The sequence below is a fragment of the Micropterus salmoides genome, unplaced genomic scaffold (assembly GCF_014851395.1).
Source record: "Micropterus salmoides isolate LMB-PRFRI ecotype aquatic unplaced genomic scaffold, ASM1485139v1 Ms_hic_scaffold_2, whole genome shotgun sequence".
Lineage (NCBI taxonomy): Eukaryota > Metazoa > Chordata > Actinopteri > Centrarchiformes > Centrarchidae > Micropterus > Micropterus salmoides.
Genome location: NW_024041150.1, coordinates 11,797,532 through 11,809,708, shown reverse-complemented (window position 1 = coordinate 11,809,708; position 12,177 = coordinate 11,797,532). Strand labels below are relative to the sequence as shown.

At 41.4% G+C, this 12,177-nt stretch overlaps 1 protein-coding gene across 1 annotated transcript in view; it reads right to left on the bottom strand.

Moving 5' to 3' along the window:
* adam19a (ADAM metallopeptidase domain 19a) overlaps window positions 1-12,177 on the bottom strand; it is a 210,938-nt gene that overhangs the window by 181,096 nt on the left and 17,665 nt on the right. The window lies entirely within an intron of this gene.

Genomic DNA, 12,177 nt, shown 5'->3' with positions numbered 1-12,177 from the left:
AGCAGAATAGCAAAGAACAGAACAGACAGACTTTCACTTCAACTCTGGGGAACATTTAGCTGATATAATTTGGAAGACAGAACAAGACGCAATATAAGGCTGGAGTATAATGGACTTAAAAGACCACAGTCTGCGGTTTGTCAAGCATTTAAATCAAACACACACACACACACACACACACACACACAATTTTAATTGTTGATATTATATGGGTGCAGCACCAGAATTATTTCATGAGTGTAGGGGCCAAACAGCGAACAAAACATTATCAAAATACAGCTGGTGTCAAAAAATGTAACAGCCCACTCTTTAATGGTGAAAAGTATAAAGCAGCACAAAAATGTCAATTGCAAACATAAACCACCATGTTCTGAAGAGATTGGCAATTAAATTCAGTGCCTCATGCCGCTATTTTTCAAGCTGATGTAGCTGTCATATACTGTGCAGACTTTGGTCATACAGAAGTGGGCGTGGTTTCATTTGAACTGGGTTGAAAAACGATAGACATGGACAGGAGCCCTTTGATGGAAAAAGAGTTATCTGATCTCTGAACAGTACCCGTCCCTGGCTCTGCAGGTGAGAATCATTTTGCTCCATATTTCACTGAGATATATGTTGAGCAGAACTTGTCGGCTGTTGCAGCTATTGACTTGTGTTTGTGCAAGAAAAATGATTTGAGGAAATATTCTACAGGTGTGCAACTCTCATTGCATGAATTCACATATTGATTTGCCGATGTGCAAATCAAACCTTTTTTGATGCAGGTGTGTGAATGTGTTTTGCCACATATTCAGTGCAGCAACTGTAGCAAAAATGAGTATGAGTTTCTCAATTTGTGATTTGTGGAACAGAATTTGTGCATCTGCGGATGCACAGATGAAGGTGTAACTATTGTGTTTGTGGGAGAAAAAAAAAGACATTCTATAAATTTGGTATAGCGCCTTTCTGACCACTCAAAGAGCAAATTGGCGGTTAAGTGTCTTGCCCAAGGACACAAATTTACTGATACACATGTGTGACTTTTTTCTACAACTACATATTACACTGCTGTTTTGCTCCAGTTATACCTTTATAGATTCAAAAGGAGTCAAATTTGATAAGCAGATTAAAAAATGATTAAGATTAAATCAGCACTGAAGAACCCCAATTCTATACATGCAAACCAAGCTGACACACATTGTTAAGGGGAATAAGTGATAAAAAAAACACGCTAACAAACAGACTGATACAGCCATCTGAAGCCACACTATACATATATTGTATATTATGTATATTGTTACAAAATGCTGCTTTATGCATGTTGTCTCAGAAATAGAGTATTGGTAGAATATGTCCAGAGTCCAGAGTCAATGGTGCTAAATGTGAACACACAACAGAGCTCCCTACTGAGGAAGAATGCTCTCTTCGCCATTTACCCTTTAAGCTAGCATCTAACTGGGCTAAGAGCCCACTGAGAAAGTCCATCACACTGCTTTAACAATAGTGCCCAGCAAGGGCACCTCACTAGTCACCACAGGCCTCTGCCATGTTCTTGTCACATAAGCGCCTAAAAAGCAGTGAATTCCCACAGGGCCCTGAAAGGCACTTGTCAGTCTGTCCATTTGTACAGTAATCCATTAAGCTCTCTCATTGTCAAGTACGCTTTGTGTATTATGAAATCAGCATAGCTAAAATAACACATCCACAAAGAATTTAGTCAGTATGTGTCAGAAAAGCAACCCTAAGTGAATTTGACGTTTCAAATCAAGTCCAGATAACCCCAGTTCTTCAGGTTGAGGAAGAGAAAAGCTTTACCCACCAAGCAAAGGTCACCATTAATCGCTGATAACACTAAATAGAATCCATAAAATGTCGGCAGCACTTGGCCTGGAATTGCTACAGGAATAGTGGGGGAAACATTTCTGTGACATTTCAGGATTTCACAAAAAGGGGCATTCAAAATAATGAGTTGAGCAGAGTGGAATGGAAAGAAGTGGATGTCTGTGGTTGCCTTAGATGTAGATCCTACTTTCTCTCTTTTTTCCCCCTCTCTGGCAGGGTATTGTGCACATTGTCGATGGTGTGGCATGCTGTGCTCATTTGTATTTCCACTGCATCCCCACATCAGGAGGCAACCACACTGGCCCACGATAATAGCCCAGAGCAGGGGCTGGTGGCTGTCCTCAACCAAGCTGTGTCGACATGAGGGTAAAGGGACTGAATCGATGTGTGTGGACATGCAGGCAACTAGAAAGATGCAGGGATTTTGCAACTATGCTTTCAGCAGATTTGAACAGTTTCATATTTCAGTGTAAAGCAGAAATACCATGTTTGGACTAGTGTTTTACTTCATCTTTCCTTTTCTTGGTTTTACAGATAGAAGCCGCTCTGGTGCCTGACTCCCCTTTACTGTGTAGAGCTGTGATGAAGTTCTTTGTAGTGTCACTGCTACAGATGCTACTACAGCGGCTGCTACTGTTAATGCAAACTCAACAAGTCCTCTTACTGCTTCACAATATTATCTTTCCATTGGCAAACAACTGGAAGGCTTTTATCATTGAAGCAGCTACAGAAGGTGTTGACTTAGTCACAGAGATTAACCAACGCCTGCCAACTGCTCATGCTGTAAAAATTCTTCTACATTTAGATGTGGATATTTGTTTCTGTGCTTTTTTTTTCTCCACAAGAGGAAGGGGGGGGGCAACCAATATGATAGTTCACCTTTGGTATAAAATATGGTGTCAGACCACCCTTTTAAATTCTCTCTTTGTGATTATTTATTTTAGCTGCAGAAATGACCTGAATTTGGAGGGAATCTCTATCATTATATCCTAGTTAACAAAACTTCAGCATGTAGAGTCACATTGGTAAAATACTCAAATATATTAAGCTCTTAATTTCCTAAATGAATCTAGTTTCAAATCTATAGCTGAAACCATTAGTCACTTAATTGATCAGTTGAAAGAAAATTAATCTGCAGCTCTTTTCATAATTGATTAATCGTAAATCACTTCTCACTTGTGAAAGACCAATTATTCTCTGGCTGCAGCTTCTCCACTGTGAAGATGAACAGCCTTGGCTTGTAGCTGGAACTGTGTAGCCAGACTCATCTCCACACTTTGTTTTAGCTCGATGCTAACACTAGAGAGAGCAACGTTAACGTAGTAAAGTACGTAGCTGGTAAATAGCGCTCTGGACCGCTCTGCTTATCAAGGATGGCAGCAAGACGTTGTGGTGGCGTTCATACTGTAAACAGGAACACACGACCTTTACACTTTTAGGCTGAAACCTGAGCATCCAGCCCGTCTCACAGCGCTGTAGCCGAACTGAGTGTGCCATACGTTTTAAGGAAACCACGGTAAATATTAGGGCTGGGCACGTTAACGCATTAATTAATTAACACCAACAATTATTTTATCTCATGCTAACGCAGCTTTTATTATTATTATTATTTTGAAAGTCCGTTGCTCACTGGCTCTGAATACACAAACAGTCAAACCAGGAGGGGCGGGATGTTGATCAGCCTGCAAATCAGCCACCCAAACAGGGAGCGGAGCGAGGCTTCGGCAGACTACGCTGGATGCAGCTTGTGGGAGAAGTAGATAAACAAAAGCAAAGCCATAACAAAGTGGTTAGCGACACACAGCATGCTGGTTAGTAAAACTCAACCAGCGAGGATGAGGACAATGATTTGTGTTGCGCGTCGGGTACAAAAACTTCAAGACAAATCAACTTCAGCAGCGGGCGGCGTGTGCATGAGATGAGCACAACCGCGACAGTTTCACGGGAACGCGCCCGCTTGTCGATACACCTTGAGCTCGACCACTTCACATCACTCTGACAGGGACACTTGCTACAGAACACAGACTGTTTCTGCTGCTCCCTGATAAAAGAAAAATGTTTCTGCTGATACCTGTTCAGAAAAAAAAAACAAGAAAACAGATTTATATATGTTAACCTGTTGCTCAGAAGGAGCCTGTTAATAAATAACAAGGTCATTCTCTGGCAGTGGCAAATAGCTTTGGTTTAATATTTGATTTGATTACATTAATGTTTAAGTTGAGATTTACAAGAAATATTTTATTGCTGCTGTGTAAAGGGAATACTGCTGGTAAAAAGCACCTTATATGTTTAAAGTGTTTGCAGACCACATGTTATTACACTAGTGTGTATATAACAGTACATTTAAATTAAAAATGCATAATACACTACTTTAGAATTCATTATTCAATTTTGCGCATAATGAGTTCTCAGCTCTGACCATTGCTGCAAAAATGCAGATATATATTACAACTGAATGGAAACATTTGTAAATGTACTTGAGCTCCAGGGGTGCTCCACACTCGTCCCACAATGCAGTCCTCCCCCACAACCCCACCTCTGGATATAGCTCAGAGAGCAAGGATGCCCACTCATTCCACTTGAGTTTATATGGAAAATAATGGTTACTGCAGTGTTCACTGAAAGTACTCGAATAGCAGATAAATGGTATTGATCTGAGACTATAAAATAAAGGAGCTTTGTTCAGATCCAGCGGTCTATGCTAGTTCTATACAATGAACTAGCAACTTTGCTCTTCACCTGTGGTGAAAGGAAACAGTATTGTTACCTATAATGTAAATTCCAGTCCAAACTAAGAGCTTGGAGCTTTTGAAATATTTTCCAAGCCTTCTATGCTTCAGAACGTTTCACGTCTCACTTTGTCTTCAGCTCCATTTTTCAAGCTTTTGGGTTGTGTCAAGCTGTGGCCTAGAAAACGTAAACATCTGTATTCAATATTCATTCACTGTCACCGTCAACATATGACACATTGGTCTGGAGTCTTTGTCATTATGGCATCCTCTCTGCAGAAAACATTTAGGCTGGCTAATAGCTTCAGCAGAGGCATTAGAGGGTGGAGGGGATGAGGCTCTCCATCATGCCGCTCCCCCTGAATGATCGACCAGGCTCGACCAGGCTTTGGGGCGCTTAATAAACAGCAAGCAGATGTGATACCCAACCTCGGCGTCAACAAATCACTACTGTTCTTTGCTTCACTTTCACAGAGTCTCTGGTGAAGCTATTCAATATCAAAATCACAGGTGGTACATGTGTGCTGGAAGAATCTGCAGGGGAGGAGTAGAGCAATGGTGGACAGATGGATGCATGGAAGGGTGGATGGAAGAGAGTAAGAAAAGGCTGAGATGGGCTGCTCCTCTAACTAAGATCCTAAACCTCATTCCCCGGTTTAGCAGGGAGTTCATTGGATACACCGTCTTATCCGCCTGCTCAAGCGCCAACCTCGGGGCATCCGTTCACAGTCAGAGACAGAGATAGAGCCCTCTATGGTAAATGATCTTTTAAATGCTTCCTTTCATGTCTTGTTACTCAACTTCGTCTCCATCTTGTGTCCCATTACAGCTATGTTAGTACTGCTGGATAGTTTTATATGTGTGTGTGGAAATGCGGAGGCTACAGAGCGCCCTGAAGCTTCAAAGCTTCACTATATTCTGACCTCTTCAGCCACTGTGAGGCAGAACGAGAAGGATGAGTTGGACAAAGTTTGAGAGAGGCAGTTCAGCGTGTCTTCTGAAACGCCTGGAAATCAATTTATGTTTAAGAAGGTGTTATACTCCATACAGAGAGTTTTTCAGCTCTTCTACAAGTTGGTAGCTCCGTAAACTGAAAATCTCATGATGGAAGAGGGTAAAGAGGTGAAGCTCAGCTCCCTAAAGAGCAGCGGCCCACTTTATTATTATTTATTTAAAATCCACATTTATCGTGGAGCAGGCTCAGAAACCAGTTAAAGTCAAAACACTGACAAAACTAGAGGGCTCTGACAAATTGTACAACATGATGTAATCCACACTGGACTTCATTAAAGAAAGAGTGTCACTGATTAGAGGGAATGTCTTTGCTATTTCACACCCATTCAGCTCTAAAACCGACAAGTGAACTGAGGTAGAAGTTGGTTTTCAGTCATCATTATGAGCCTATGAGCTACACCAACCTCTCCTCCATCTTACTTGACGATTCTGCACTACACTTCCTCGTGATCACCTGTCCAACAAACAGCATGGTCAGCGCTCCGTCATATTTCTCCCTTTGAGTTTGGAAGTGATGCATTATCACTAATTCTAAATATTCACTTTCAGAAACGTAAAGCACGCCACAAATTTTACATGTCTTTGTAAAGTCTGTCTGTCTGTTCACATGTGGATCGTAGGCGACCCCGTGGGGCCAAGCGACTCTGCAGGCAGAGTTTCACTTCCGGTCTGAAAACACCATTATCCCAAGCGAACGTGTCCGCTTGTCACTCCACCCGTGAGAATGCCCGCGCCTCCCTTCCTACATGCTTGCCTCTCATTGAAAATGAATTACTAGGCGCGTAAATCACGTGAAAAGGCATTCAGTTGAAGATTTCAGTTAAGACATCCTTCTGGATCACAACACATTCTTCTTCTGCATCATGTAATATGTCCCTGCCATAAATAAAATTCTAAATAAAAAATAATACTAATTCAATGGAAGCCCGTAATTGAGATAATAGGACACGGCGTGGTCTTTGTTTATTATGAGGCATTTCTTTTCTGTATGCTATTTTAATTTGTTTTCAATGGCTTTTTACAATTTTAGGAAGACAGTGGAAAACATGACATGACCGCTAAATAAATACACCAAAATAACTTTCAATTATGAATGCTTTGGGATAATGTCTTTTGTCTTTTGTCTGCTTAAGTAGGCACAAGGTATTTCTGTCATCTCTACACTGGAGTATACGACATAAGCATACAGAGTTTTTTGTTCAATGGTGGAAAAATGTTAATTCATGTAAATTAGATTTATTTAAACACCCCGTGAGCAAAGTGGGTAATTGCAGCAGCAGAAAACATCTTATAGATAACAAAATGATTTACAGAGAAGAGATGATAGGTAATTAGAATAGAACACAGGAGAACAGCAGCAATAGCATATATAAAATGAAGTGTAGGGACAGCAGAGACGTCCCTGCTGCAAAGACAGTCACAGCATGTCTTTCTTGATACTACATTGTGGAATCCACCTTTAATTGCTGCGGGGGTTATGACTCATTTTCTCCACCTACAGTGGATTAGACACCTCAGTGACCCATGACAAAATTGGGACACTTCTAACAACTTCACAAGAGTGAAATGCTCTGAGAAAAAAAAGCCATTATTTCTATACAAATACTTTCACATCGCTTTTAAGTTGTTTTTTTTCCTGGCTGGCGTTTCGCCTGCCATTTATTCTATGGGATTTGTCCACATGAGTATCCCTAATTCTAAGCACAAAATCGGTTGCATCCAGGCTTTCTATGTTAGATGGGAGCTTAATAGACAATGATTATCAAACACAACATTAGGCAGACTTAGGTAGACATTTACATTTCAAAAGGCCCAAATTGAATTGAGATTGCTGTAAATAGGCAAAAAACAGTTCAGTTACAGCCACAAGCTAATGCTTACTGCTAGGGACAAATGAACAAGCATGTGTTCTGTGTTTTAGAAAATAAGACTATATTGTTCATCAATAGCAGAGTAAATATAATTATCATAACTAGCATAAGTTTGAGAAGGTTCCTAAGCCAGATCCCTGAGGAAAATATTTACCTTCTTGATTTGTGCTGACTGACTGGCCCTTGACAGTACTGATTCTTACCTGTAACTTCTAGTAGTAGGAAGCATGAAATGGGCTGACATGACAATGTAACATGATTTAGGCAGCGGGACTGTTTACCACGTTCATACCTGACAGTCGGTGTCGGTAATGCACCTCTAAGCTGGTTAGCCAACAGCTACAGAAGAAGTGAGTGGCAAGAAAACATGGAGGACGAGAGTGAAATTCCAGATACAGAGCAGGAGGTGCTGTTTTTGTTCGTATAGGAGTTCCAAATAAAAGAAGAAAATAATCAAACGCGATGAAGTACTGTAAAGTTATTTTAACCATTTCTTCATTGAATTTACAAAACAAATACAGTTACCATGATACAAAAGATATCAAGTGTCTGGACGCCATCTTTGAGTTCAGGCTCCTGTTCTTATAATAGATCCATGGTGGTCACCCACAGTGACGTGCAACAAAAAGTGTTAGGACAGGTGTGGGCTTTGCTACGTTGTTGTTTTTTTGTCTGAAGATGGAGCAAGCAGAATGATTACTGTGTTTAAGCTACTTGTGAGAAGGTGCTGGCCAAAATCCATTCCTCACAGGTTATCCTGAGGGGGGACATGAATGCCTGTTCCCTGGAAATCCATCCAAAAGTTGTCAAGAAATTTCATTCTAACCAACAATGTCATCATGCTGGTGGTGCTAGAGTCAGGGAATCTCCAAAGTCATCATCCTGGGACCATGGATGCCTGCAACAGTTGTTGGGATAATTCACTCTGGACCAACAGACCAACTAACACTGCAATCACTAGAACCACACTACTGTACCACCATGCTGTACTATATATAAAAACTAGTACAGAATATAGCCCACTGGCAGGTGTAGTCTAAATAATATCATTCATACAGTCAGTGTCTTCTCTCACTTTCAAAAATCACATTAAGTATGAACTCATCCTGTCCAAACACTCTGTCCTTGCTTTACACACTCTCTTTGTTTAGTCATTGAAGTACTAACTGTCCTTCTCCATGACTCATGTACACACCTCACACACTCATCTTATTTATTTACTCTCTTTTTCTCTGCGGACCCTGAGGGACTCTCAGCCGACAGCAAGAGAGAAAGCCAGAGGATTCACGCTCACACCCGGCACTCGCCCGGCGAGCTATCACTGCAGGGTGCTGGGGGAGAACAATGAGAGGCGTGATCCATATCTGACAGCTACTCCAGCGGCTGAAAGATAAAGGGGAAAGAACGTGGAAGAGGGGTGGACAGAGAAAGGAGGAATAATACACAGCAAATACTTTATCTTTTTGAGAAATGACTGTGTGGATTCACTTGGTAAAGAGAGTGGGGGAGGGGCTCTCTAGGGAGACAAAAACGGGAAGAGATAAAGTGGGCAATTTCATTGGAGGGGTGCAATCAGCTGCTTTGTGTTATCGGATTCAAACCCACCTCTGTTTGGCCTATTACCAACTATCCTTGTGCTGTTTCTAACAACAAATGCAGCCCATAATGACAGCCCTGGCCTGTCTGCAATGCTGCGGTTTTACTGTTTCATATCATGCATGCCCAGTCCTACTCAAGTGCAGAATTCCTCCTTTTTCTTCTTCTTCTTTGTTCCCCTGGGGTTAATGCACAGTGTGGAACTACAGAGAACTGAGATGGCACAGCGTACGCTTTCCCTGCCATCCAGTGCCAGATCGAATGTGAATGAATAATGTTTGGATTTGGTTTTTTTTTTTTGCTTTAACCCACTTTGGGGACTTTTTGTGAAACTGAGGATGGTGGTAGAAAGTTTGTAGGAGGGCTGCACAGTCAGATGGAGAGATGGGGAGGAGTGTCTATTTTACCCAAACTGAGACTGAACACTCTGGGATGCTCGTTCAAATGTATTCACAACTGCACGCCAATGTTGCCGCTTCCTTTTCACTTGGCATTGAAGACACTTCTAATGCAGCCGAAAGCCTCATCAAAGTAAAAAGGACTCATTTTTGTTATCTCGGTCTTCTGAATTGTGAGCCAAGGGGGTGGTAGAATGACAAAAGTCACAGCGAGAGCCAATCATCTAACTCCCCAGTCCAATCAGTAACCGTCCAAGTCTTTCATAACTTTGTTGTGTAAACTACTCTAACTACTCTCTCTTGGTCTCTGCTGCGCACGGCCACACGTGAAAGAGGACAACAAACACACCGGCAGCTGCTGAGCCATTCATCATAAAATTTGGCTTTAAAACTTCACACAACAAGACCCAAACAAAAGAAGCAACAAATGCAAAATAAGTTAGTAACCTGAGGTTAGTAAACATGTTTAGCTCAGCACTGGCCATCTAACGTTAGCTTGCTTCTTGCTTTAGCTATGACCTACAGAAGGTTAGGTCCAACTTTCGTTCACTAGATGTTATGAAAAGATAAATGAGCGTTTGTTTGCTTGCCAAAGTTGTGGTAGTCGTTTAACGTAATCATTTACTGGCTGCCATCACATTAATCATGTTAATGTGTTCCACCTGTGGTTCAAACACCTCCCTCTTCTGTATTAAAGTGAGTGTCTTCCCATTGTCTGTTTTTAGTTCATCTTTGTCTCTTATTGAGTGTTCATGCCTGTCGTCTTTGTTCTGTGCCCACATTCTGGACTGCTCACCTGTGTTTTGACTTTCCTGCTTCCACACTACGTAAGCCTGTTCACCTGTTACCTAATTGTTAAATTCATCAATAAGACTGAACTTGTGTGCCTGGTGTTCTGTGTCTGGGTCCAAATCCTTGTTTTTTCTGTTTCTGCACTCTGCCACTGAAAACTGATTCTTTCATTCGACTTATCATTTCACTCATATATTCACACTCTTTCTGATGACAAAATGTGCTTAAATTGTAAAACACAGAATTCAGAAAGAATTCAGAAAAAAATGGAAATCTGGCAAAAATTTCAACATATTTCACATTCATGGTGTGACGGTCCAGAGAGGCCTTAGTGTTGGGCCTCTGTACTGTGTGCTGTGTGTTTCTCCCTGTAGGCAATTAAGGAGATTGGGAGCACCTGGCCAGTGAGCCCAACCTATTTAGGTCTGCCCGCCCAGACGCCAGTGTCAGTGCTTGCACCTTCCACACCGCTTTGCCACGTTCTTTTGTTTTCTGTTGTTTTAAATAAATTTATGTTAATCTTTGTTAAACCAGAGTTGCCTCCGCCTTCTTTGTTGTGGCCTGAGAGCCGGGGTCATAACAATGTTTTCATCGCCCAATATCTGATTTTAGCATAACTGAAGAAAGCTCCATCAGGAGGTAGTAACTTTAGCTTTAAAAATGTTGAAGAGGTACGGAGGAGGTGATGAGCCTAAACAGGAAGTCACCATGTATCCGTAACACACCCGCTCCATGACACAGGGGTCAAACACCCCTACTGAAAAAACTCGTAGGGCAAAACACTGGAATGTATTAAATAATTGGATGTGCCCGGACTTCCTTTAGCTACAAAAATGCAGACAATACTAAAAGAAGAAGAAGATATACTTTATTTAATCCCCCTCATGCACGTGCACACACAACCCATAGCAACACACGGAGAGATGTCTGAGCAGTTGAGGGTTCAGGAGCTTGCTCAAGGCCTCCTTCAGGAGGCCCAGGAGGTGAACAGGCACCTCTCCAGCTACCAGTCCATGCTCCACAACTCTGGTCCGAGCAGGATTTGAACCAGCAACCCTCCAGTTCCCAGCCTAATACTTATGGACTGAACTACTGCCACCCCTAAAAGTGTCTTTGATGCAAAGACAGAAAGGTAACCAGGTAGCCATCTGCTAACTGCTCCTCGAGTTCAAACAACTCCAAACAGCATTTGGTTACTTTGCACCACAGAGCTGGAACAAACTTCCAAAATATGTAGCCTATGACCTGTCCCAACTTTGACTTCCTTTAAATGAAGGTTAGAGCATGTTAAGAATTGATAATCTCCACTGCTTTTCATTCTACTGTAAGCACTCATTATTATCACTCTTTCACATGGCAGCTCTTTATGTCTTTAGTTTCACTATTTTGACAGAGACTTCCATTGTCCCACTCTATGGATTTGGGCAGGAACACAGTCAGTGTATCTACTTCTTATGGCTCCATTACACCAATGCAGCCCACACCAAACTGTAAAAGCACCATATAAATCAATAGTTCCCTGAATAGCATACATCACTTATGCTATCAACGTGCATAAGCAATGTTTCCAGTTTATGCTGCTGTACGATTGTGTTATGGCTGTTTTACCAAAGCACCATTCTCATTTAAAATACCTGCTTAACTATTCCAAAGAGCAAGGCACTCACATTCACTGGTACAAAAGAGTGCACTATGTCTCTGTCTGTGATTTCATCATAAGAAATTCATATAATTCATTTGAATTATAAAGTCTACTGTATGTTGCTCACATTATGTCTGTGATCAAACAAAGTCAGTTACAAATGTACAAGGGGTTTGAGGCAGTTTCAGTGAAATAGGGATTTTTATTTTTTTTTTTTACAGAGGAGGAAGGAAGACTTGAGTTGAGTTTTGTACACATTTATAACCATGCAGCAGGGAGGCGACGTAGGTTTGGGAGAAAAATGATGGTAAAAC